Raw genomic sequence first — 27,623 nt, 5'->3', positions numbered from 1 at the left:
ATCCCTGCTATAGTAATTAAGAAATGCTCAACTGAGCTATTCCCCATACTTTCGAAGCTCTACAATAAATGCTTTGCTGAATTTTGCTTCCCTAATAGCTGGAAGACGGCCTCTATGGTACCAGAGTACGAGAATTCTGGCCCTCTTAATTATCACCCTATTAGTCTCCTCCTTCTCTCCACTAAAATCTTTGAGACCTTAATTAATCAAGCACTAGTTCACCACCTTGCAAAAGCAAATCTTTTGACAAACCGTATGGATTCAGGCAAGGTCGTTCTACTGCAGATATTTTAACAGTCATCTCTGAACGCATTTACCATGCATTGAATAAGGTGAGTGAAAGCCAGTGCTGTAGCCCTTGATATATCCAAGGCCTTCAACAAAGTCTGGCATGAAGGGCTGTTAATGAAAATTAAATGCTACGGTATAACCGGACATACACTAAATATAATTAGATCCTTCTCAGACAATAGGACTATCCAGATTGTCATTGATAGACTTACATCCAAGCAGCATAACATTAATGTGGGGTCGATCCTTGGACCATTATTATTCCCCGATATTCATAAATGACCTCTTTGATAATATTGTGTCAGAGTTGGGTATATTTGCTGATGATACAATGCTCTCTAACATGCATGAGGGAAGAACGAATGTACACAAATCTGACACAATGGCAGAATCTTTAGAAAATGACCTCCAGATCGTAGTGGAATGAGGCCACAAATGGATGGTAACATTTAATGCTAATAAGATTAAGTTGCTCTCCTTTAACAATTACAAGATGCCTCTCCAACCGCCTATATCCATGACAAATAACACACTACCTGAGAATTCTTCCTTTAAACTCCTCAGCCTAACATTTGCAGGCAATATGAACTGGAACAAATACATAGAGATCATTGCGAAAGCTGCTGCAAAGAAGGTGGGTCTCTCTATCGAGCTAGAAGACTACTCACACCTGAGAGTATCCTGTACCTCTACAAGGCCACCATTTGCCCATGTATGGAGTATTGTTGTAACATCTGAGCTCGTGCACCAATCACCAATCACTAGCCTTTCCCTCTTGGATAGGGTTCAAAAAAGAGTTTCCAATCTAATATATCCCACTTTGTCAACTTAGCTTCAACCCCTGTCCCATTGCCACAATGTTGCATTTCTGTGCCTGTTTTACAAATATTTTAATGGAATGTGCTTTGTTGCACTTGTGCCCCCTTGACTAACATATCCTAGACAAACCCACTTCATAACAAAATCTCACCCCTTCACTGTTGAGGTTCCTAAATGTCAGAAAAGTTTTCTATTCTAATAATTTCTTCCCTCAAACAGCTTTACTTTGGAATTCCCTTCCTACTACCTGCTTTCCTGGCTGTACCGATATGCAGAGGTTCAAATGCGATGTAAACAAACATCTTGTTAATCTTTTCTAGGCATGGTCCCAAATAGAGGCCTTTATATCCAAGTGGCGATATGCCTTGTTTGGGGGTGAACGCAAGAAAAAAAGAATTAAAAAAAAAAAATGGCATTAAGTCAGAGCTTTCGGCCTGCCATTTGTGCGAACTGCAACAACCCATCCATCTTCCAGGGAAATGGGCATTTAACTATTCGCAAACAACATTAGTATCACATTTAATTTAACTGTTTCTATCATAATTTTTAAATGTTCTATTTAGCCCGTAGTGAGGGCTGCATAATATGTACATTTTCAAAGCTGTTAGATTGCTCAGTTTTCCTAATAATTAGTAAGTCACTCCGTCGGTCCATTGGTCGGTCTGTCCGTAACACTTTTGTGCTTGGCCTTTTTGGTTAAGATCAAAGGTCTGTTGTTAATAAATGCTGTTCTAAGCTTTTTAAGCTTTTCTTGGCCTTTTGGCCAAGATCAAAGTGTAATTGGAATTTTTTTAATTGTAATTTTTTCTTTAAACAAAATAAATTAAATATAAAGATCAAAGTGTAGTATCTGTTCCGGCAGATACTGCAAGCAAAGACCATATGTGGGGGCAGCCCCAGATATAAGACCTTGGTCAATGTAGGGGCAACCCTTCATACCAATTGTCACTATCCAGCTCCCCTACTCCTCGGGGAGTTGGTCCCCATTTCCCCTTCACTCCTCACATTAAAAATCGGCCTTGTGCCTAATTTGCTCGGTGGGGGAGCAAATAAATACCCTTTTCTTGGCCTTTTGACCAAGATCAAAGTGTAGTATCTGTTCTTACTACATGCTGTACTTATGTTTGTAACTTTGTGATATAAAGTGGGGGATCACTTTTCCTATTTATTTAATGTAAAATGATCATCTTCTTTACAACCAGTCAGTCTCAAAGCCATTCAAGTCATTCTCCAGATCATTCAAGTTGTTTTTGAAGGATTCCAGTTATTTTTTAAGCATTCAAGTCATTCTTAAGGTCATTCAATTCATCCTTAAGTTCATTAAAGTCATTCTAAATCATTTACTTTTTATTTAAGTCATTTCAGTCCATTTTTCGGTCATTTTAGTTTATCTTTAAGAATTTCATGTCAATCCTACATTCATGCATTCATTCATTATACGAGAGCACGCGACTAATGGCTATCGGCCTTGTTTTTGTGTGGGGGGGTATAGGGAGAGAAACTTCATTACAATTGTTACATAAAAGGACCGATTTTATTGTTCATTTTCTCACTTTCAACAACACATGACAATTTCTAATTACATAATTTACTAGCCTGGTTGCCCGGCGTCTCCCGGGTGTTTGGATGTGTGTGTTGAGCAAAAAAAAATGGTAATATGCAGGCAGTCTCAAATCCGTACAGCAAAGAAGGAAAAAAACGTGGGGAAAAAAAAAAAAAAAAAAAAAAAAAAAACATGACGTGTTTGCTGTCATGCCCAGCGCCAAATTGGAAGTGATGTAGGTTTAAATTAAGGCTAGACAATCGAAAAGAGGGAATGATTTTCGAAAATATCGGCAAAAAAAGCAACTCCTTCCTGTAGAAAAGTGGCCAGTTGAGGGCGAAGGAATTAATGTTTTTAGCCAATTTTTCGATATTTGTCGTCCGAGCGGTCAAGCTTCAAAACGATATTGATCTCGTGAACATCTGTTGACTTTGTCGAAAGTTTTAGGAAGACATATGAACATACATACATACATACATACGTACATATATGCATACATACATTTAAACAGACAGGTGAGATTTATATTATAGATTACTGTCATTTAATCAAATCAGGAACGGAACTAATTCAATCATAATATGAAATTATTCTATTTGTTTGGGAAGGGGGTTCATGCACTTCCACTTTCGATTGTGTTGTGTTCAGATTAAGAAAAATACAAACATGTGTGTCCATCTTAAACAAATTACAAACTGTTATTTCATATCAGAACCTGAACTTATTGTGCCATAATTTGAAAGTGTTTTATCTCTTCGAGGTGGGGGGGGGGAGAAGGGTAATAATAATATAATAGGTTTTCCCAATAATTTAACGTTTGTAATTTAATACTCATTATCACTAAAATTTAATACAATCGGTTTTTCAGTTCCTCTCTTTGGGGGGGGGTATAGTTTCTTACATGTCTTTACCGGATACATAAACATTTCTATCTACTTTATAATAATGTTTAATTGTAAGATAAAAGCACAGATTAAGGTACCTTCTCCGTATAAGTACCAACAATTTTATTGCTTTGTTGTAGGGCGGGGGATCATTTCATCAACACATTTCCTCAAAACAAAATCCATCTTGATAATGATCTAATGGCTGGTGAGTTTGCTTCCATATTACTAAAAATTGGTGATGCTAAGATTCCAGCAACCAAACATTGCAAGATTATTACTACAGGTATTGGATCTATGGTTTCATCATTCACAGAACTTAGTAAGAAAGTTTACCCAGATATAGCTGAATGCTATGTGAATCCTCAATGAACAATTCTAACTCCTAAAAATGACACGATAAACGTCAATCAACAACTGCTTAAAGTTCCAGGTGAGAAACAAACTTTCAGTTCTCTAGATTCTACTTTCGATGATGATCATGCTATATAATACCATATGGAATTTTTGGTAATTGAGAATAAAGGGAGAGTCTAACTTTCAAACACACCGGAAGTTGGCACCCGCGTCTTTCAATCGAGGTATGGAAGCACAGAATCGATACAATTTTCAATTATATTTTATATTTATTTTTTTTACCGCCCCCTATAATAAAAATATGAAATACATAAACTTTAACAATTATTTTTTATCACATATCTTTTCAAATAACTTTAAGTTAATGTTATATATTTTGTCAAACTATATAGATATTTACAGAAACATGAAAAAAAAATAAATAAAACGTGTCACATGTTTTTTAATTTTTATCAGTTTAAAAAAGGTGAACAGGCAACAGAAAATAGTTTAACAGTTTAAAAATGTGAATATTTCACATGTTTAAAAAAAACCCAAAAAGAAACCCACTAAATTCAAACAAAAAATAAATATGAATCTAGTAGATGATATTGCCGAAACTGTTATTTAAAAAAAAAACAAAAAAAAACTATATTTAAAAAAACAAAAGTAAAAATGTTTGAAAAAATATAGTAACAAAATTTTTTTAAATTTATAAAAATATATAAAATATGTGAACTTCTTTTATCGATTATTAAAATTTTTTTAAATCATATATCTTTTCAAATAACTATGTTTAATTAAGTTAATATTTATATATATATATATAACATTAACTTAATTAAACATAGCTATTTGAAAAGATATGTTGAAAAAAATAAAAATAATTGATAAAGTTTATATATTTTTATTATAAGGTGGGGAAAAAATAAACAGATTATATTTTAAAATTGTATCGATTCTGTGCTTACATACCTCAATTGAGAGACGCAGATGACAACTTCCGGTGTCTTTGAAAGTTAGTGTCTCCTTTTATGCACCATATAGAATTTTTAAATTCATTAGAATTACCTTGTATACCACCACACGAATTCAAGCTGAATGCTGAATGCCCAGTTATGTTGCTCCAAGATCATGATGTAAAATACTTGCAATCTAATGAGAAAGACGCCGTCATATTAACTGGTGTGGCTAAGGACAAATTGACATTCATTCCCCAAATACCCATTATTTCATCAGATTTTGCAATTCATTTTAAAAAGCTTCAGTTTCCAATTAAATTGTTTTGCCATGACAATAAACAAGTCACAAGGACATTCCTTAGCAGTAATTGGTCTCAGCTTAGCTTCACCTTGCTTTAGCCATGGGCAGTTTTATGTAGGGTGTTCACAGGTAAGTCTCCCACAATGTTTACATATATTAGCAGTAGAAGGTATAACAGCAAATATTGTGTATCCAAGAGTTAAACAAATAACAAAGCCAATGCTACATTCCATAAACACATTCACTTACATAAATTCATTTAACTTATATAACTCAATATTTATATGCACTTCAGATCCACTATTCCAGAATGCATTCTCAAAAAGCAACTTCTACTATATCAGATTATCATTAGATTTATATTTATCTATACATTTTTAATTTAATTTAATTGTAATTTTAATTTAATTGTAGGGCAATTTAAGGATAGCTTTCTTCCAGAAATACTTTTTTTTTTTCATCATCTTCTTCTATATATATAAATCCCAAATGTCTGTGAGTTTGTATGTTTGTATGTAACGCTAAAACTTTTGAAAGACACAACCAGACTTGATAAATTTGGTATCATATCGAAGCCCCGTGTCCCGGATGACAAATATCGAAATTTCACGTCAAACGGACGAGGAGAAAGGGGTAAACGTATCAGTTATCTCCAAGGGGGTCCCAAAAAAAACTGTCATTGTAATGCTTTTTATTACGTAATTCTTGAATGATCCAATGTAATTCATACGTAAAAAAAAAAAAGCTTAGTCATGTCACGTGACGTGACGTCAACGTCCACTAATGGCGAACAATTGTTAATAAAAAAATCTTTCTCCGATACTTTTGCATTTTTCTCTTCGGCTCAGTTATATCTTTTTTTTTACTTTATGCCAATGTTTCCATCGTTATTACCTGGTTAAAAATATTATTTATACAAGAGTTTTAACGAAAAATGTCAGGAAAAAATGTACGGGAATAAAAAAATTCACCTTTCAAAATATTAGACGATTATAAAAATATCGTAATATTTATGTAATGTAAAATAATTAGCCATTTTGTATATTACCACGTGACCTCATACCTCTTAAGCTGGAAGGGGGGGGAGGAGTAAAACCAACACCGTCTCTCTCTCTCACACTTACTCTCTCTCTCTCTCTCTCTCTCTCACTTTCTCTATCACCCTCTTTCTATTTTTCTATTCGTTTAAAAAAACTTCACTGTGCACCGGTTTGGTTACTATGGAAACACTTAATTTTTGTGCTGCTTCGAAAAGGAACAAAATTCACTATACACCGCTTTCTCTTCCCTCCCTCTCTCTCTCTCTCTCTCTCTCTCTACACCCACTTTCTCTTTAAAACCAGTCGGTGTGTTTTTGATGTTACGTACGTATTTTTTATATTTTTATCTCAGTAATTTTTATTATATTTAATAGCATTTTCTTTTTTTTTTTTTCATGGGAAATTATTTTTCTATTCGTTTTAAGAAAATGCTATTAAAAAATAAAAATGCGATAAATTCTGGCAACAGTTATTTATTTATGCTATTCGCAGCCGGCCGGAAGAAACGCGCTTAGACATTTTGTAAACATTGTTTTTAAAAAATAAAAAATAATACTTCTATTATGTTTTAAACGACTGTAATAGTTTATTTTGGAAGTATATTTCATAAGGAAAATAAACAACCCACTTTAAAAACAGAAATTACGAGTTTTATATATTTTATTCGCAGTTTTTTTTGGGGGGTAGTCCATTATGTCTAACAGTTTGTTGAAAAAGTGTAGAATTCAATTAAAAAAACAACACCGTCTTTTTTTACGGTCCCGATAAATTTTTTTGTATTTATCGGGACCGTAAAAAAAGACGGTGTTGTTTTAATTTGAACTTAAAGCCTGTTTGAATAAAACTTATATAAAAAAAAACCGTCACTTCCGGCAAATGGCTATGTAAACAACTGGTGGCATTTTTCGAATACATCGGTATACACTGTATGTTTTTCGAGCTGAATAAATATGTTACATTGAATAAAAACACAAAAAATATATCCAGTTTTTTTTTTTTTTTTTTTTTTTTTTTTTTTTTTTATTACATTTTCACCCCAAACAAGGCACATTGCCACTTTAATGTAGGGGGCTACTATCAAGGGAAACATCTACTGGGGTACTATGTAGGGATTAGGGCAGCGAGATGTTGGTTCACGTTGCACTTGAACTTATGCATGTCAGTACAGTTGGGGAAGCAGTGACCTGGAATGGAATTCCAAAGTCTAGCAGTTCTGGGGAAGAAACTACTGGAGTAGAAGGATCTTTTACATCTAGGGATCTCTACAGTGTGGGGGTGGGATTGTGTAGCTTGTCGGGTCTGTCGAGGGTGTTCACGTCGTGGGGGCACAAGTGCTTGCAGTTCTTCAGAGCATTCACCATTATAATACTTGTAGAACAGGCAGAGGGATGCAACGTTTCGACGATGGGACAGAGGCTGAAGTTTTGATGCCAGTTTAGGGCCTATCAGATTTGCGACTCTCTTTTGAACCCTGTCAAGGAGCGAGAGACTAGTAGCCGATGCACCGGCCCAAATATGACAGCAATACTCCATACATGGGCGAATAGTGGCCTTATAGAGGTACATGATACTTTCGGGTGTTAGAAGTTTTCTAGCACGGTAGAGAGAGCCCACCTTCCTCGCAGCGGCCCTGGCAATGCCCTCGATGTAATTGTTCCAGCTCATGTTTCTTGTGAACGTTAGGCCAAGGAGCTTGAAAGACGTACTCTCAGCTAAAGAGTTGTTGGCCATTGCTATAGGTGGTAGAGAAGGTTTCTTGTAATTATTGAATGAAACCAGTTTTCTTGCCTTTCCTAACATTTATTTGTTATATATTTGTCTTTTGACCGTCCACTAATGGCGAGTTTTTTTTTTTTTTTAAATAAAACTAATTTTAAAATTTCGATGTTAGAAAAACAGTCCATCACATGTCAATATAAAAATTCTCTTTTTGTTTGATAAAAAGAATAAACAGTTAATAGATACAACAAAAAAGTCCATTAAGTTCAACAAACTAAACTCTTTTATTTATAATAAAACTCTTCGACAGTTTAAATGCTTTCAAAATCCTATGTAAGTATATCGTTTTTACTGTACACAGATTCGAAAAAGTTGTCATCAAACAAATATATGACAGAGTTGAATAAATATGTTACATTGATTAAAAACACTTCTTATTAGCATTTTCTTTTTATATGACAACGTTAATGTTCATGAATCTCTCTTTTAATCATTTTTATCGACTATCAGCCAAATAACCGGGGTCTAAAATTTGGGAAATTATTTTTCTATTCATTTAAAGAATATGCTATTAAAAAAGAAAAAGTCGATAAAAGTTAGACATAAACAGTAAAAAAATAGAAGATATTATTATTAAATAACAATAATTATTAAAAATAAATATTAACATTTACAATAATAAAATGAGTTAGTATTAAAAATAATTATTAAAATAAAAATGAGTTTATTATTAAAAATACATATTAATATTCAAATAAAATTGTTTTTATTATTAAAAATAAATATTAATATTTAAAGTAGAATAAAATGTGTTTATTATTATAAATAAATATTAATATTTAAAATAATATGTGTTTATTATTAAAAATAAATATTAATATTTAAAATAATATAATGTGTTTATTATTACAAATAAATATTAATATTAAAATAAAATGTGTTTATTATTAAAAATAAATATTAAGGAAGGTCAACAGGTGGAGGAAAAATAGTCAATGCAGGTCATACCACCTGACCAGCTAAAATCGCCTTTTTATATAAGGCAGACAGTCAGACTATTTGCCTTGAGGGCGGGCTAATCCCTCCTACCCCCCCCACCCCAAAGCTGAGAGCTGGGGAAACTTCTCTCAGAAGGGGTATGGGAGGACAGGGAGACCTTCCCTCTTTCAACTAAGAGATAGATATCCTTTTGTATGGTTGATTGACCCCCCCCCCCTGTCGGTTCCGCTTACTCCATTCCGAAAGAGATCAACCTTACACAAAAAAAAAAAAAATATGGGGACAGGGAAGCCTTCCCGGGCCCCCTTTCTGGGAGGAGAAGTTCCCCGGCTCCTACCTTTTTGGGAGTGCTCAGCCCGTCCTCCAGTCAACCACAATATTTGAAGAATAAAGATATTTTTGTTTTTGTGTTTTAGGTGGTGAAGGTGATCTGGGGAGTGTTTTTTTTTTTCACAAAAAAGGTACTTTTTACGAATGGGTATCCAAGAAAATTACAGTATTTTGTCAGAAATTAAGATTTTCATTGACCACTCTCAATACTATCAGAAATGAACAAAGTTAATTAAACAGTCTACACAATATAAACTAACTGTTTTGTTGGCTTTTTATTCTAACTCCAAACTAACCCATAACTACATTTTTCTTTTATTTTGCAAATTTGATTTCCTTTAGTTTATATTGTGTAGCTGAATCAGAAATTGATTTATCTTTTGTCATTTGTAGTTAACATGCTATCAGCGCAATTACTACAGTGTAATCACACATGATCTACCAAAATAAAAACACTTCAGATAAAGTCTTCTTACATAGAATTCAGTTTCTTACATGACATCTGATGAAGTCAGTACAAACGTTACAAACTAATACTTGAAAAACAATTTGACATTTACTGTACTACAATATCACATTTGTATAGAAGTAGAAATCTGGATACCTATTCTGATACCTAATAAAAGAAAGGACACTCTTTGGGGCGGATTTTGATGATAACAAGTCACTAATAAGAAATTATAATAAACATTGAAATAATTTAAGAATTTTACCAAAATAAAATTACTTGGTAATCACCCAATTTCTGCCACAAAATTTTAATTGGCAAAACTCATAAGCATAAAATATATATTTTCTAATTTCATCTTTTTTTTTTTACATAATCTGGTTTGATGTTTTCCTAAATATTCAAATCACTATATTTTGCTGCTTAATATTAAATACAGCAAATGAGTTATTTTTATGCATCAAACAATTACATTTTCTCATTCATCCAAACTAATCACTGAACATCATTTTCATATTTTCTTCACTAAAATATTACTATGCTTGATGTCATCAAGTAGAGCGGATCATTTTTTTTTACATTTGTTTACACATTTTTTACAAATGTTTTTGAGAGTCCATACAAAGTTATAAGTGTTCAACATTTTTTTTCATTTGAATATATTTTGTCTAAGATTCTTAGCCTATGTCATTGCATACCAATTTGTTTCTTGAAAGTTAAGTTCACTGTAAAAACATCTGATACACCAAAATCCCTGATACCTGTTTCTTATAAGCGCCAAATAACTATCACTATTTCGATTTGTGTTTCATGAGAACAATTCAATATTGATACATTATAAGAAACATTTCCAGTGCTTTTCTCTTTTTAGCAACAGTTGGTTGATAATTAGAGGACACAACTAACCCTATACTATGCTTTACTTTGTTTTGTATATATATTTTGTATTGTGTGAAATTAACAAAGATTCATATGCAGGAATCTGTTGATACATTCCAAGAATCCCAATGCGACCAACAAACTTGAAAGACTACAATTTCTTTTTACTATGACCAATAAGAAAGCTCAAGGACTAAGTTGTTGGACTCATCCTGATCACCATTTTAAATTATTGTTAACAGTAAGTTTAACATTTTAAGTACAGAATAATATTCCTTTTGATATTTATAAATTACTATTTTCTGTGACAGATGTTACTTTTTCAATATTGATTGTACCCTCTTTTGTGTTTTTACATTTTGCATACAATAATATTAAGCACACCATACCAAGACCACTATTTGAGCATCTAATAAACTGCCTACCAAGACCAATGTTTTCAAGTGACAATGGAGAGTATTCATGTTATGTTTCACATTTTTATGTTTTGAAATATTTTGCTGCTTAATATCAAATTCAGCAGATGTTTACTTTGTTTTGTGTATATACTTTATATTAGGTAGAATAAACAAAACTTAATTTCGCTACCATCATTATTTGTAGTGACATGCACTGTTAACATAAATAAAATCACTGGTGACAATCCCTGATACCTGTTTCGTATAAGCACCAAATAACTATGATAATGTGTTATTGTTGATACATTATAATAAACATTTCCATTCACTGGTCGTTTGCTTAGCTTAGCTTTACATCATTTTTTCACAATGTTTCTCTACTTGCTTTCAGCATGAGAGCAGATCATATTCTGCACATGTTTCATGCATATCACAAAAACTTATAATATTTGATCAACATTTGACTAACAATTTTACAAAAAAGACCTACCACCTTAAGGGGGGTAAAGGTAAGGCTCCCCACATAACCATAAAAGAAAGCCGCCCCCCCCCATACAGTGGGAAAGAGCTCCCTTCCCATTCTGGGGCAGAGAAGGGGCAAGGAAAACTCTTAAACATAAATGGTCAACGGAGGGTATACACCCTGGGAAACTAAAAGTCTATATGGAATCTGCATAAATTAAAATATCCTGTTTAAGCGTATTGTATGACAGGGAGGGAAGGTCAACAGGTGGAAGAAAAATGGTCTACGCAGAGCATACCGCCTGACAAGCTAAAATCGCCTTTTTATATACGGCAGACAATCAGACTCTGATTGCCTGGACGGCGGGCTGAGCAATGAATGTGGAAGCCGGGGAACTTTTCTCAGAAGGAGGATGGGAGGCCCAGGGAGCCTTCGGTCTCCTCCTAAGAGAGGGATATCCTCTTACTCCCTTTGGAAAGAGATCAACCTTACACAAAACAAAAAATATGGGAAGAGAAGCCTTCCCGGGCCCCCCTCCCCCTTCTGGGAGGAGAAGTTCCCTGGCTCCAACCCTTTTTTTTTGGGGGGGGGGCGCCTAAGCCTGTCCTCCAGGCAACCAAATGAAAAAGAAATTTACCCATCCCACCTTTGTAGGAAGTGTGCTCAGCCCACCTTCTGAGCCACTGTGAAAGTTTCCGTCCACCAAAAGGGAAGGGAACGAGGAAGGAAAAGTCTCTGAGAATCTTCATGCAATTTCTTTGACAAAGAAACTGTTTTCACTTGATTCCAAACAAAATTTTTATTGCTTTTTCATCTATTGTCTTATATTAGGATTTCTTTATGCATGTTATTTTATTTAAGAGTACTAAATAGCTTTTCAGTTTCTTGAGACTCTTTCAACTGTCTGGATTCTGCAGCAACGTTGTGGAGTGATATGTAAAACATAAATTGGTACTTTATAACAATAGGTATGTAGAATTCTAACTCGCCAGTGTTGATCGTTTCAATTATTTACAAATTCACCAGGTCCTGGATATGACCATAAACTGTATCCAAACATGGGGCTTTGTGAAGTGTGAAGCCACCATTTAATTGCTATTGCTACCAGGTCCACTCTGATCTGGAGTAGTAGTACCTGTTAGGGTCCCAATTATGAGTTAAATAGAAACCAACATTAAATAAACAAATATATTCTAGGAAAAAAAAATGTCACTAGATTGGGCATGAAATAACCTGATATAGTGTTGATCTGTCATAAAACAAAATGAACCAACAAATTCACCAATCGACACAATATCAACAAATGTATCTTTCTTTTCCTTATTCTGTGCTTATTTCTTGGTACTAAGCTTATCATTAACTAACCCTGACATTTCTTTTACTTTGTTTTGTGTATATATTTTATTTTGTGTAGAATAACCAAAAAGACATTTAGCTACCACATTTGCAGCGAAATGTTAGCATACATAAAATCACTGGTGACAACCCATGATGTTTTTTCTTATGAACACGAAATAACCAACACGCTTTCCATTGGTTTTTCATGATAACAATTTAATATTGATAAATTATAATAAACATGTCCATTACTTTTCTTTTTTTATCAATAAATATACTTGGTTGATAATTAGAGAACACAATGTTTATTGTAATAAAACTTGTGATCTATAACATCCAATTCTAAAAATTAAACTTTCCTTTCTCAATTGAAACAAACAACATACCCCACACTATGTTCCTAAAAATGAGGATTTTACTATTGCGTTTACATAATTTTTTAGCTATGTTTCTCTTACTTTCAGCATGAGATCATTTTCTACACGTGTTTCATGCATACCACACAAACATTTTACCTCTGACATTTTTAATCTTTTTCCAATTTCCTTTCACCATGAACATTATCATTAGTACAGTTTTCATTTAAAATGAAGCTGTACATGGTTACTATTACTTGGAAAGCAGATCTAAAAAAAAAAAAAAAATATCTGTTTTCACTTTGAAAATTTACGATTTATAGATCTCGGATTTGGCCCTTCTTCACCTTTTATCTTACATTTGTAAATATTGTATATATAAACTTTTTTCTTATTTCTCCAATGTTATTTCATTCATGCAATTTCATAATCCACCAACATTGTATAAGATTCAATTCCATTTGACACTTGAAAACAACTTTTTATATAGTAAACAGCATTTATTTCTTTTCAGACATATTCTTATTTTATTTTATTTCCAGTACTATGTTTTATTTCATTTTGTGGACACTCATTTAACTCTCTGGGATGCTGCAGGGAACATGTAGAGTGATATATCAAACAAGAAGTGGTACTTTATGACAATAGGTATCTAGGATTTACACATACCAGTGTTGATAGTTTGAAATATTTACAGACTAACATTTTACACAATATAAACACATGTACCTTTTTTTTCTTTTCCTTTGCTTATTTCTCGAACCTAAACTTATCATTAACTAACCCGTAACTTTGTTTACTTTGTTTTGCGTATATATTTTATATTGGGTAGAATTAACAAAACTTAATTTCGCTACCATCATTATTTTTAGTGACATGCACTGTTAACATCAATAAAATCACTGGTGACAATACTTGATACCTGTTTCGTATAAGCACCAAATAACTATCACTATTTCGATTTGCTTTTTCATGATAATATGTTCATCTTGATACATTATAATAAACATTTCCATTCACTGGTCATTTGCTTAGCTTAGCTTTACATCATTTTTTCACAATGTTTCTCTACTTGCTTTCAGCATGAGAGCAGATCATATTCTAAACGTTTCATGCATATCACACAAACTTATAATATTTGATCAACATTTGACTAACAATTTTTTGCCAATTTCCTTCAACATTCTCATTACCATTACTACAGTTTACATTTTGTCGTTAAAATGAAGCTGTACATGTTTCCTATTACTTGGAAACCAGATTTGTAAAAATCCCATTTTTTTTTCACTCTGAGAATTTTCATTATATTTCTTTGACAAACGATTTATTTTCAATGAACTTCAGCACATGATTGTTACTGCTTTTTCCCCTTTTGTCTTATATTTGTTTTTCTTCATGCCAAATATTTTATATATCAATTTTTTGCTAATTTCTTAAATTTTATTTCTTTAATTCTTAGTCCACCAATATAGTATAAGTTTCAATTGCATTGAACGCAATGTTTTAGATAGTAAACATCAGCATATTTCACTTTTCAAGCACTTTTTCATTTTATTTCAAATACTATGTTTTATTTCATTTTGTTGACACTCATTTACCCCTCTGGGGTGCTACAAGGAACATGTAGATTGATATACCAAACATGAATTGGTGCTTTATAACAATAGGTATCTATAATTTTGCTTAATTCTCTAACCTAAACTTATCATTAACTAACCGTAAATTATGTTTTAGTTTTGTGTATATATTTTATATTGTGAAGAATAAACAAAAATTCATTTCACCACCACATTTGCACTGTTAGCATACACAAATATCACTGGTTACATTCATTAGTAGCTGTTTTTTAAAAACACCAAATAACATTCACGCTTTCCATTGGTTTTTCATGATAACAATTTAATATTGATAAATTATAATAAACATGTCCATTACATTCTCTTTTTATCAATAAATATACTTGGTTGATAATTAAAGAACACAATGTTTATTGTAATAAAACTTGTGATCTATAACATCAAATTGTATAAATTAAAGTTTCCTTTCTCAATTGAAACAAACAACATATCCCACACTAAAAATGAGGATTTTACTATTGCCTTTTAGATCATTTTTTAACAATGTTTCTCTTCTTACTTTCAGCATCAGAAAATATAATTTTCTACACGTGTTTCATGCATACCACACAAACGTATATGTGACCAACATTTTACCTCTGATACATTTTTTTCCAATTTCCTTTCACCATTGTCATTATCATTAGTACAGTTTTCGTTTTGTCTTTAATATGAAGTTGTACATGTTTCTTAATACTTCGAAACCAAATATATCAAAAAATAATTTTTTTCACTTACAAAATTTTCATGATATTTCTTTGACAATCATATTTGTTTTTAATTGAATTCAGCATATGATTCTTACTGCTTTATCACCTTTTATCTTATATTTCTTTTTCTTCATGCCAAATATTTTAAATATCAAATTTTTGCTCATTTCTTAAATTGAATTAAAAAAATGGATTTTTTTATTCCACCAATATTGTATAAGGCTCAATTCCATTGAACACAGTGTTTTATATAGTAAACATCAGCATTTGTTTCTATTTTATTTCAAATACTGTTTCATTTCACTTTCTCGATAATCATTTACATCTTTGGGGTGCAACAGGGAACATGTAGAGTGATATATCAAACATGAATTGGAACTTTATAACAATAGGTATCTAGAATTTCCACATACCAGTGTGGATAGTTTTAAATATTTACAAACTTACAATTTACACACTATAAACAAATGTATCTTTTTTTCTTTTCTTTGCTTATTTCTCGAACCTAAACTTATCATTAACTAAACCTAAACTTTGTTTACTGCATTTTGTGTATATATTTTATAATGGGTGAAATAAACAAAACTTAATTTGGCTAATATCATTTGTAGTGGCATGCACTATTGACATATATAAAATCACAGGTGACAATCCTTGATTCCAGTTTCGTATAAGCACAAAATATCTATCATTATTTCGATTTGTTGTTCATGATAAAAATTTAATATTGATACATTGTAATAAACATTTCCATTGCTTTTATCTTTTTATCAATACATATACTTGGTTGATAATTAGAGGACACAACTAACCCTATACTTTGCTTTACTTTGTTTTGTATATATATTTTGTATTGTGTGGAATTAACAAAGATTCATATGCAGGAATCTGTTGATACATTCCAAGAATCCCAATGCGACCAACAAACTTGAAAGACTACAATTTCTTTTTACTATGACCAATAAGAAAGCTCAAGGACTAAGTTGTTGGACTCATCCTGATCACCATTTTAAATTATTGTTAACAGTAAGTTTAACATTTTAAGTACAGAATAATATTTCTTTTGATATTTATAAATTACTATTTTCTGTGACAGATGTTACTTTTTCAATATTGATTGTACCCTCTTTTGTGTTTTTACATTTTGCATACAATAATATTAAGCACACCATACCAAGACCACTATTTCACCATCTAATAAACTGCCTACCAAGACCAATGTTTTCAAGTGACAATGGAGAGTATTCATGTTATGTTTCACACTTTTATGTTTTGAAATATTTTGCTGCTTAATATCAAATTCAGCAGATGAGTTCTTTCTTATGCATCAAACAATTACATTTTCTGATATTCATTCAAACTAATTATTGAAAATCAATTTCATATTTTCTTTACTAAAATATTACTATGCTTGATTTCATCAAGTGGTGCGAATCTGTTTTTTACACTAACAATGTGCACATTTTTTGAAGAATAAAGTTGTTTTTTTTTAAGGTGGTGAAGGTGATCCGGGGAGTGTTTTTTTTTTTTTTTTTTCCAAAAAAGGTACTTTATACGAATGGGTATCCAAGAAACATTCAGTATTTTGTCAGAAATTAAGATTTTCATTGACGACTCTCAATACTATCAGAAATGACCAATCTACACAATACAAACTAACTGTTTTGTTGGCTTTTTATTCTAACTCCAAACTAACCCATAACTACATATTGCTTTTATTTTGCAAATTTGATTTCCTTTAGTTTATATTGTGTAGCTGAATCAGAAATTGATTTAACTTTTGTCATTTGTAATTAACATGCTTTCAGCGCAATTACTACAGTGTAATCACACATGATATACCAAAATAAAAACACTTCAGATACAGTCTTCTTACATAGAATTCAGTTTCTTACATGACATCTGATGAAGTCAGTACAAACGTTACAAACTAATACTTGAAAAACAATTTGACATTTACTGTACTACAATATCATATTTGTATAGAAGTAGAAATCTGGATACCTATTCTGATACCTAATAAAAGAAAGGACACTCTTTGGGGCGGATTTTGATGATAACAAGTCACTAATAAGAAATTATAATAAACATTGAAATAATTTAAGAATTTTACCAAAATAAAATTGCATGGTAATCACCCAATTTCTGCCACAAAATTTTAATTGGCAAAACTCATAAACAGAAAATATATATTTTCTAATTTCATCTTTTTTTTTTACATAATCTGATTTGATGCTTTCCTAAATATTCAAATCACTATTTTTTTGCTGCTTAATATCAAATACAGCAAATGAGTTATTTTTTATGCATCAAACAATTACATTTTCTCATTCATCCAAACTAATCACTGAACATCAATTTCATATTTTCTTCACTAAAATATTACTGTGCTTGATGTCATCAAGTAGAGCGGATCATTTTTTTTTCATTTGTTCACACATTTTTCCAATTTATATATATTTTGTCTAAGATTCCTAGCCTATGTCATTGCATACCAATCTGTTTATTAAAAGTTAAGGTTCACTGTAAACACATACGTTACACCAAAATAAAAACGCTTCAGATAATGTCTTGATATTCATTTAAGTTTCTCACATGACATCTTATGAAGTTAGTAGAAATGTTACAGACTTTTGAATCTCAAACACTTCCAATACTGTGCACTGATATTTTCTTTTTTGGAATATAAGCACATTCATGATTTTTTTTACAAACGCCAACAAATGTCACATTTTGTAGCAATGTACTGAAACAATTATAAAAATAGGTATCTAGGAAAAGGCCACTACATATGTTATAAATTCCAAATTTCCACAACCTGGCAAATACTGGTACACGCTAGCAAATTTAGATTTGTAATTACAGAATATGATTCTAATTTTTTCCTTTGCTCTTTATTCTAACACTACACTAAGTTTACTGTTTTATTTCGCTACAGTTGATATTGTGTAGAACAATAAGAAAATCATAGTGAACAATGCATTCAACAAAATTTCACACACATTTCTAGATACCTATATCTAATAAGTTCAAAAGAAAGGACACACTTAGGGAGGTATTTTGGTGGTCAAGTCACTAAATAGAGATTAGCTGGTTTCCCGGCATAGCCCAAGATGTAATAAAGATTGACTGAAATACATGTTCTAGCTGGTTTCTAGGCGTTGCCAGGGATGTAATATAGACACATTATGTTGTATATTACCTGTTCTCTTCTCCCTAAGGTAAAACAATTTCATATACATGCTGTAAATTACCTACACTAGGGATAAAACATGAACAATACCAGTCCTAGGGTAGATAAAACAAATAATACATAGAGATGAAAGATTCCTCTCCCCTAAGAATAAAACATATATTCAATATCTGCTTTTGTTTTTTCATTGTTTATACGGTCCCGAGCAACGCCGGGTAGCCCTGCTAGTCTATATATATAAAAGGCAAAAATCGGTGTGTATGTATGTATGTATGTATGTATGTTTGTTTGTAACGCTAAAACTTTTGAAAGACGGAACCAGAGTTGACAAATTTGGTATCATATTGCACCTTGATCACCCGGATGACAAATATCGAAATTTCACGTCAAACGGACCAGTAGAAAGGGGTCAACTGATCGTTTTTCTCCTAGGGGGGCCCCCCAAAAAACCTGTCATTTTAACGTTATTCAATACGTGTCACGTGACGTGACGTCAGCTCAAACTTTTGACAGACACAACCAAAGTTGACAAATTATGTATCATATTGAACCTTGATCACCCGCATGACAAATATCGAAATTCCACACCAAACGGACCATTAAAAGGGGGTGAACTGATCATTTCTCTCCTAGGGGGGCCCCCAAAAAAACCTGTCATTTTAATGTTAATATTACATAATCCAAAAACGCTTAGTCATGTCACGTGACGTGACGTCAACATCCAGTAATGGCGAACAAATGTAAACAAACACTTTGTTTTACCGATACTTTTGTAATTTCTCTTCTGCTTTGTTCTAGAGATTATTAAACTCCATGACAATGTCTCCAACGTATTTAACTGGTTAAAAATAGTATTTATACAAGAGTTTTAACGAAAAATATCAGGAAAAAATGTACAGGAATAAAAAAAAATTCAGCTTTCAAAATATTCGTCGATAAAAAAACCGATCTTTATATTTACGCTAGCCATTTTGTATATTACCACGTGACCTGCTATCTCTTAAACTGGAGGGGGGGGGGATCCACTTGAATCCAACAAAACCAGTAATTTTTTTTTTCTATTATATATACATCATTTTCTATAAAATTAAGTGTAGACTTTATAATTAAAACAAAAAATGTTATTCATACTAAAAAAAAAAACGCTTAGTCATGTCACGTGACGTGACGTCAACATCCACTAATGGCGAACAATTGTACCTATTTACTATGCCTCCCCACGGGACAGAGTTAGACACCAGGGTCGTTTTTTAACGTGGAGAAAAGGTACAAAAATAAAAATTGTCTCAGTCGTGGAGGATTTCTCCTCCACCGAAAGAGAACAAGAAATAGAAGTGCAGCATCTGAAGAACAGATACTACACTTTGATCTTGACCAAAAGGCCAAGAATGCGAACAATTGTAAATAACAACTTTTTTCACAAAACCAACACCGTCTTTCTTTTTTTTTCTCTCTCTTTCTCTCTCTCACCCACTTACTCTTCCCTCTCTCTCACCCTCTTTCTCTTGACGTCACACCACTGTTAAACTGTGGGGGGGGAACACATTCCCAGGCATTATCTCCTATAGATGCACATTTTATTAGAAATTCAGCTTTCAAAATATTAGACGATAATAAAAATATAAAACCAACACCCTCTTTCTCTTTTCTCTCTCTCTCACCAACTCACTCTTCTCTCTCTCTCACCCTCTTTCTCTTGACCTCCTACTACTGTTAAACTGTGTGTGTGTGGGGGGGGGGAAGAGGCAGCTTGAAAACCAACAAAAACAGTGCACAGTTTCCCAAGCATTTGGGGTGGGAAGGGGGGGAAGAAGCCGAGCGCACAGTTTCGTGTGAGAGAGAGAGAACAATTCTCAACCTATATACTCAACAAATTTTTTATCTACAGATTTGAAAGTTTGTATATAGGGTATTCAGACATATGGAAATATATCTAGCATAATCTATCTATTATATCTATAAAAGTGAAAATGTGTGTGTGTGTGAGGTAGCCAGAGAGAGAGAGAGAGAGAGAGAGAGAGAGAGAGAGAGAGACAACAATTCTCAACCTATATATTCAATACATTTTTTATCTACAGATTTGAAAATTTGTATATAGGGTATTCAGACATATGGAAATATATCTAGCATAATCTATCTATTATATCTATAAAAGTGAAAATGTGTGTGTGTGTGTGTGTGTGTGTGTGCGTAAGAGAGAGAGAGAACAATTCTCAACCTATATACTCAACGTATTTTTATCTACGGATTTTAAACTTTGTATATAGGGTATTCAGACATATGGAAATATATCTAGCATAATCTATACATTATATCTATAAAAGTGAGAATGTGAGTGTGTGAGAGAGAGAGAACAATTCTCAACCTATCTATTCAATAAATTTGTTATCTACAGATTTGACCATTTGTATATAGGGTATTCAGACATATGGAAATATATCCAGCATAATCTATCTATTATATCCATAAAAGTGAGAATGTGTGCGTGAGAGAGAGAGAGAGAGAGAGAGTAAGTACAATTCTCACCCTATATATTCAACAAATTTTTTATCTACCGATTAGAAAATTTGTATATAGGGTATTCAGACATATGGAAATATATCTAGCATAATCTATCTATTATATCTAGAAAAGTGAGAATGTGTGTGAAAGAGAGAGAGAGAAGAGAGAGAGAGAGAACAATTCTCAACCTATATATTCAACTAATTTTTATGTACAGATCTGAAAATTTGTATACAGGGTATTCAGACATATGGAAATATATCTAGCATAATCTATTATATCTATAAAAGGTAGAATGTGTGTGTGTGTGTGTGAGTGAGTGAGTGAGAGAGAGAGAGAGAGAGAACAATTCTCAACCTATATACTCAACAAATTTTGTATCTACAGATTTGATAATTTGTATATAGGGTATTCAGACATAAGGAAATATATCTAGCATAATCTATCTATTATATCTATAAAAGTGAGAATGTGTGTGAAAGAGAGAGAGAGAGAGAACAATTCTCAACCTATATATTCAACAAATTCTATCTTTACAGATTTGAAAATTTGTATATAGGGTATTCAGACATTTGGAAATATATCTAGCATAATCTATTATATCTATAAAAGTGAGAATGTGTGTGTGAGAGAGAGAGAAAGAACAATTCTCAACCTATATACTCAACAAATTTTTTATCTACAGATTTAAAAATTTGTATATAGGGTATTCAGACATATAGAAATATATCTAGCATAACCTATCTATTATATCTATAAAATGACCATGTGTGTGTGTGTGAGAGAGAGAGAGAGAGTCAGAGAGAGAGAGAGAACAATTTTCAGCTTGTGTGTGTGTGAGAAAGAGAGAGAGAGAAAGAGAGGAAGGAAAATTCTCACCCTATATATTCAACAAATTTTTTATCTACATATTAGAAAATTTGGATATAGGGTATTCAGACGTATGGAAATATATCTAGCATAATCTATCTATTATATCTATAAAAGTGAGAATGTGTGTGTGAGAGAGAGAGAAAGAGAGAGAGAGAGAACAATTCTCAACCTATATATTCAACTAATTTTTTATCTACAGATTTGAAAATGTGTATATTGGGTATTCAGACATATGTAAATATATCTGGCATAATCTATGTATTATATCTATAAAAGTGTGAATGTGAGTGATGGAAAGAGCAAAAAATTCTCAACCTATATAACCTATAAAAGTGAGAATATGTGTGAGAGAGAGAGAGAGAGAACAATTCTCAACCTATATATTCCACACATTTTTGGGCACAGATTTGGAAATTTGTATATAGGGTAGGCAGACATATAGAAATATATCTAGCATAATCTATCTATTATATCTATAAAAGTGAGAACTTGTGTGTGTGTGTGTGTGTGAGAGAGAGAGAGAACAATTCTTAACCTACATACTCAACAAATTTTTTACCTACAGTTTAGAAAATTTGTATATAGGGTATTCAGACATATGGAAATATATCTAGCATAATCTATCTATTATAACTACAAAAGTTAGAATGTGTGTGTGAGAGAGAGAGAGAACAATTCTAAACCTATATATTCAACAAATTTTTTATCTACAGATTTGAAACTTTGTATATAGGGTATTCAGACATATGGAAATATATCTAGCATAATCTATCTATTTTATCTATAAAAGTGAGAATGCGTGTGTGTGAGATAGCGAGAGAGAGAGAGAGAAAAAGAGAGAGATAAAAATTCTCAACCTATACATTCAACAAATTTTTTATCCACAGATTTGAACATTTGTATATAGGGTGTTCAGACATATAGAAATATATCTAGCATAATCTATCTATTATATGTATAAAAGTGAGAATGTGTGTGTGTGTGAGAGAGAGGACAATTGTCAACCTATGTATACAACAAATTTTTTATCTACAGATTTCAAAATTTGTATATTGGGCATTCAGACATATTTTAATATATCTGGCATAATCTGTCTATTATATCTATAAAAGTGAGAATGTGTGTGATAGAGAGAGAGAGAACAATTCTCAACCTATATACTCAACAAATTTTTTATCTACAGATTTGAAAATTTGTATATAGGGTATTCAGACATATGGAAATATATCTAGCATAATCTATTATATCTATAAAAGTGAGAATGTGTGTGTGTGTGTGAGAGAGAGAGAGAGAGAGAGAGAGAGAGAGAGAGAACAATTCTCAACCCATATACTCAACAAATTCTTTATCTACAGATTTTAAAATTTGTATATAGAGTATTCATACAAATAGAAATATATCTAGGATAATCTTTCTATTATATCTATAAAAGTGAGAATGTGTGTGTGTGTGAGCGAGAGAGAGAGAGAGAGAGAGAGAGAGAGAGAGAGAGAACAGTTCTCAACCTATACATTCAACAAATTTTTATATATAGGGTATTCAGAAATATCGAAATATATCTAGCATAATCTATTATATCTTTAAAAGTTAGAATGTGTGTGTGTGAGAGATAGAGAGAACAATTCTCAACCTATGCACTCTACAAATTTTTTATCTACAAATTAGAAAATTTGTATATAGGGTATTCACACATATGGAAATATATCTAGCATAATCTATCTATTATATCTATAAAAGTTAGAATGTGTGTGTGAGGTAGCCAGAGAGAGAGAGAGAGAGAGTAAGAACAATTTTCAACCTATATATTCAACAAATATTTGATCTACAGATTAGAAAATTTGTATATAGGGTATTCAGACATATGGAAATATATCTAGCATAATCTATCTATTATATCTCTAAAATTGAGAATGTGTGTGTGAGAGAGAGAGAACAATTTTCAACCTATATACTCAACAAATTTTTTTATCTACAGATTTGAAAATTTGTATATAGGGTATTCAGACATATGGAAATATATCTAGAGTAATCTATCTATTATATCTATAAAAGTGAGAATGCGTGTGTGTGTGAGAGAGAGCGACACAGAACAATTCTCAACCTATATATTCAACAAATTTTTTATGTACAGATCTGAAATATCACATTTGTATAGAAGTAGAAATCTTGATACCTACTCTGATACCTAATAAAATAAAGGACACTCTTTAGGGCGGATTTTGATTATAACAAGTCACTAATTAGAAATTATAATAAACATTCTAATAATTTAAGAATTTTACCAAAATAAAATTGCATGGTAATCACCCAATTTCTGCCACAAAATTTTGATTGGCAGAACTCATAAACATAAAATATATATTTTCTAATTTCATCTTTTTTTTTTCTTTTTACATAATCTGGTTTGATGTTTTCCCAAATATTCAAATCACTATATTTCGCTGCTTAATATCAAATACAGCAACTGAGTTATTTTTATGCATCAAACAATTACATTTTCTCATTCATCCAAACTAATCACTGAACATCAATTTCATATTTTCTTCACTAAAATATTACTGTGCTTGATGTCATCAAGTGGAGCGGATCATTTTTTTTTCATTTGTTCACACATTTTTCCAATTTATATATATTTTAAAGATTCTTAGCCTATGTCATTGCATACCAATCTGTTTATTAAAAGTTAAGGTTCACTGTAAACACATATGTTACACCAAAATAAAAACGCTTCAGATAATGTCTTGATATTCAATTCAGTTTCTCACATGACATCTTATGAAGTTAGTAGAAATGTTACAGACTTTTGAATCTCAAACACTTTCAATACTGTGCACTGATATTTTCTTTTTTGCAATATAAGCACATTCATGATTTTTTTTACAAACGTTAAAAACTTTCACATTGTGTAGCAATATACTGAAACAATTATAAAAATATTTGTTTTTATTTTGAATGATGCAGGGCATCTGAAGAGAGATTTTTCTAACAAAATGAAAGTATAATTTTTAGCAATAGGTATCTAGGAAAAGGCCACTACATATGTTATAAGTTCCAAATTTCCACAACCTGGCAAATACTGGTACATGCTAGCAAATTTAGATTTGCAATTACAAAATATGATTCTAATTTTTTCCTTTGCTCTTTATTCTAACACTACACTAAGTTTACTGTTATTTCGCTACAGTTGATATTGTGTAGAACAATAAGAAAATCATAGTGAACAATGCATTCAACAAAATTTCACACACATTTCTAGATACCTATATCTAATAAGTTCAAAAGAAAGGACACACTTAGGGAGGTATTTTTGTGGTCAAGTCACTAAAAAGAGATTAGCTGGTTTCCCGGCATAGCCCAGGATATAATAAAGATTGACTGAAATACATGTTCTAGCTGGTTTCTAGGCGTTGCCAGGGATGTAATATAGACACATTATGTTGTATATTACCTGTTCTCTTCTCCCTAAGGTAAAACAATTTCATATACATGCTGTAAATTACCTATGCTAGGGATAAAACATGAACAATATCAGTCCTAGGGTAGATAAAACAAATAATACATAGAGATGAAAGATTCCTCTCCCCTAAGAATCAAACATATGTTCAATATCTGCTTTTGTTTTTTCATTGTTTATACGGTCCCGAGCAACGCCGGGTAGCCCTGCTAGTCTATATATATAAAAGCCAAACGTTTGTGTGTATGTATGTATGTATGTTTGTTTGTAACGCTAAAACTTTTGAAAGACGGAACCAAACTTGACAAATTTGGTATCATATTGAAGCCCCATCATCCGGATGACAAATATCGAAATTTCACGTCAAACGGACCACTAGAAGTGGGTCAACTGATCAGTTTTCTTCAAGGGGGTCCCCCAAAAAAACCTGTCATTATCTATATATATAAAAGACAAATGTTTGCTTGTAACGCTAAAACTTGAGATGAAAGATTCCTCTCCCCTAAGAATAAAACATATGTTCAATATCTGCTTTTGTTTTTTCATTGTTTATACGGTCCCGAGCAACGCCGGGTAGCCCTGCTAGTCTATGATATAAATCTCACCTGTGTTTAAATGTATATATGTTTGTATGCCTAAAACTTTCGACAGAGATGACAGATTTTCATGAGATTGGTATGATTTTGAAGCTCGACGTCTCGGACAACAAATATCGCAAAATTGGTAAAAAAAATTAATTCCTTCACCCTCAACTGGGCAGTTTTCTACAAGGAGGGGTCGTTTTTTTTTTTTTGAGAGCCATCTTTGCAAGTCATCGTATCGGTTGGATTGACTTTGCCTATTTTAATGTTCCAAACTTCCAGTCGCGTCATGGAGTATTTTCTTTCACTCTCTTTTCTGCCTTCACACCACTGGTTCGAGCCTGCCTGCCTACTACCACTTTTTTTTTCTCAACACACCTCCGAACACCCAGACAATGCCAGGCACCCAGGCAGGTATAATCTAATTCTCATTTGTTTTCAGGTGTTTTATCACAATAATATTGCTGATAACCAATTTACTTTTTGAAAATTACACAATCTGATTAATAACCTAATTATTAGAAAAAAAAACAAAAAGGTAGCTAAGAATTCAAAAGGAATATTTAATAATATTTTTTTTATTCACCATTCTTTTACATCTCCTCGGGCAAAGCCAAGAAACAGGTCCTGCTAGTACCAAATTAAAACATTATCTGAACATTTATTGAATTAGAATAAAATTAAGGAAATTCTGAGATTAATGAAAATTGTCATTCTATGCAAATGTATGGATTTTAAAATTTATAAATAGTTTTGCACAATCATTATTGAAATGCATGCAGCTATTGTTATTTTAGGATCAAAAATAATCTACATATATAAAAGGCAAAATGTGTGTGTGTGTGTGTGTGTGTGTGTGTGTGTGTGTGTGTATATTTTTTATGTATGTCCTGCAAAGGTTTTTTTCGTGTGGAGGGGGCGCTCTCGGCGGTTACTGTTTCTTAGAACCTTTTATATGCTACTTAGATTATAATATCTAAGATTTACGAAAGGGGGTAGTGAGTATCTTTTATTTGGGAGATTTTACATGCTATTTTCGCAGTATTTCTTAATCTCCACATGTTTATTTGGCTTTTCCGTATATAAGCGAAACTGAACCCGTAGCAAAATGAGCCTCCCTGGCACTCGTGCTTGGCACGTCCAAAAGCAATGAGGTTTGATCAATGCAGCCAAACCCGATTATATCAGACAATTGCTATTCATTTGAACACTCCCCTTTTCATGGGGAGCTGGTTTTCCCCCACATCTTGGCAGAAAAACAAACAACGTATGCAGAAACTGGCTTGCAGCCAAAGTTAAGTGCAGGATTTCATTTCCCTACTATGGTGTGATGTTTGACCTCATTAAATTCACGCACCTCTCACTTAACATCAATTAATTTCACCCATTCTCAGTTCTCTGCCCGCGTAGCATGGTGGTAAGTTATCAGCCTATTGACCTCAAAGGTTCGAGCCTACCTACCAGAACTTTTTTTTCTTTTATACCTCCAAACACCAGGGCAAGCCGGACACCCCTGCTAGTCTATTATATAAATCTCACCAGTCTATTTAAATGTATGTATGTATGTCTCACTAAATCTTTTCTCAGC

General features: G+C 32.2%; 1 protein-coding gene and 2 pseudogenes across 4 annotated transcripts in view; 1 reads left to right on the top strand and 2 right to left on the bottom strand.

Annotated features, from left to right (window-relative positions):
- Positions 1-27,623, bottom strand: part of LOC145293214 (rab11 family-interacting protein 1-like) — a 228,063-nt gene that overhangs the window by 189,488 nt on the left and 10,952 nt on the right. The gene's annotated exons all lie outside the window — the stretch shown is intronic.
- Positions 2,166-2,374, top strand: LOC145293561 (U2 spliceosomal RNA; annotated as a pseudogene).
- LOC145293519 (U2 spliceosomal RNA) lies at positions 19,887-20,020 on the bottom strand (annotated as a pseudogene).

This window comes from Euprymna scolopes, chromosome 14, assembly GCF_053919585.1.
Source record: "Euprymna scolopes isolate OS-2025 chromosome 14, ASM5391958v1, whole genome shotgun sequence".
NCBI classification, from domain to species: domain Eukaryota; kingdom Metazoa; phylum Mollusca; class Cephalopoda; order Sepiida; family Sepiolidae; genus Euprymna; species Euprymna scolopes.
Note: the sequence above shows the minus strand (reverse complement) of the source record. Positions and strands in the feature narration are given on the sequence as shown.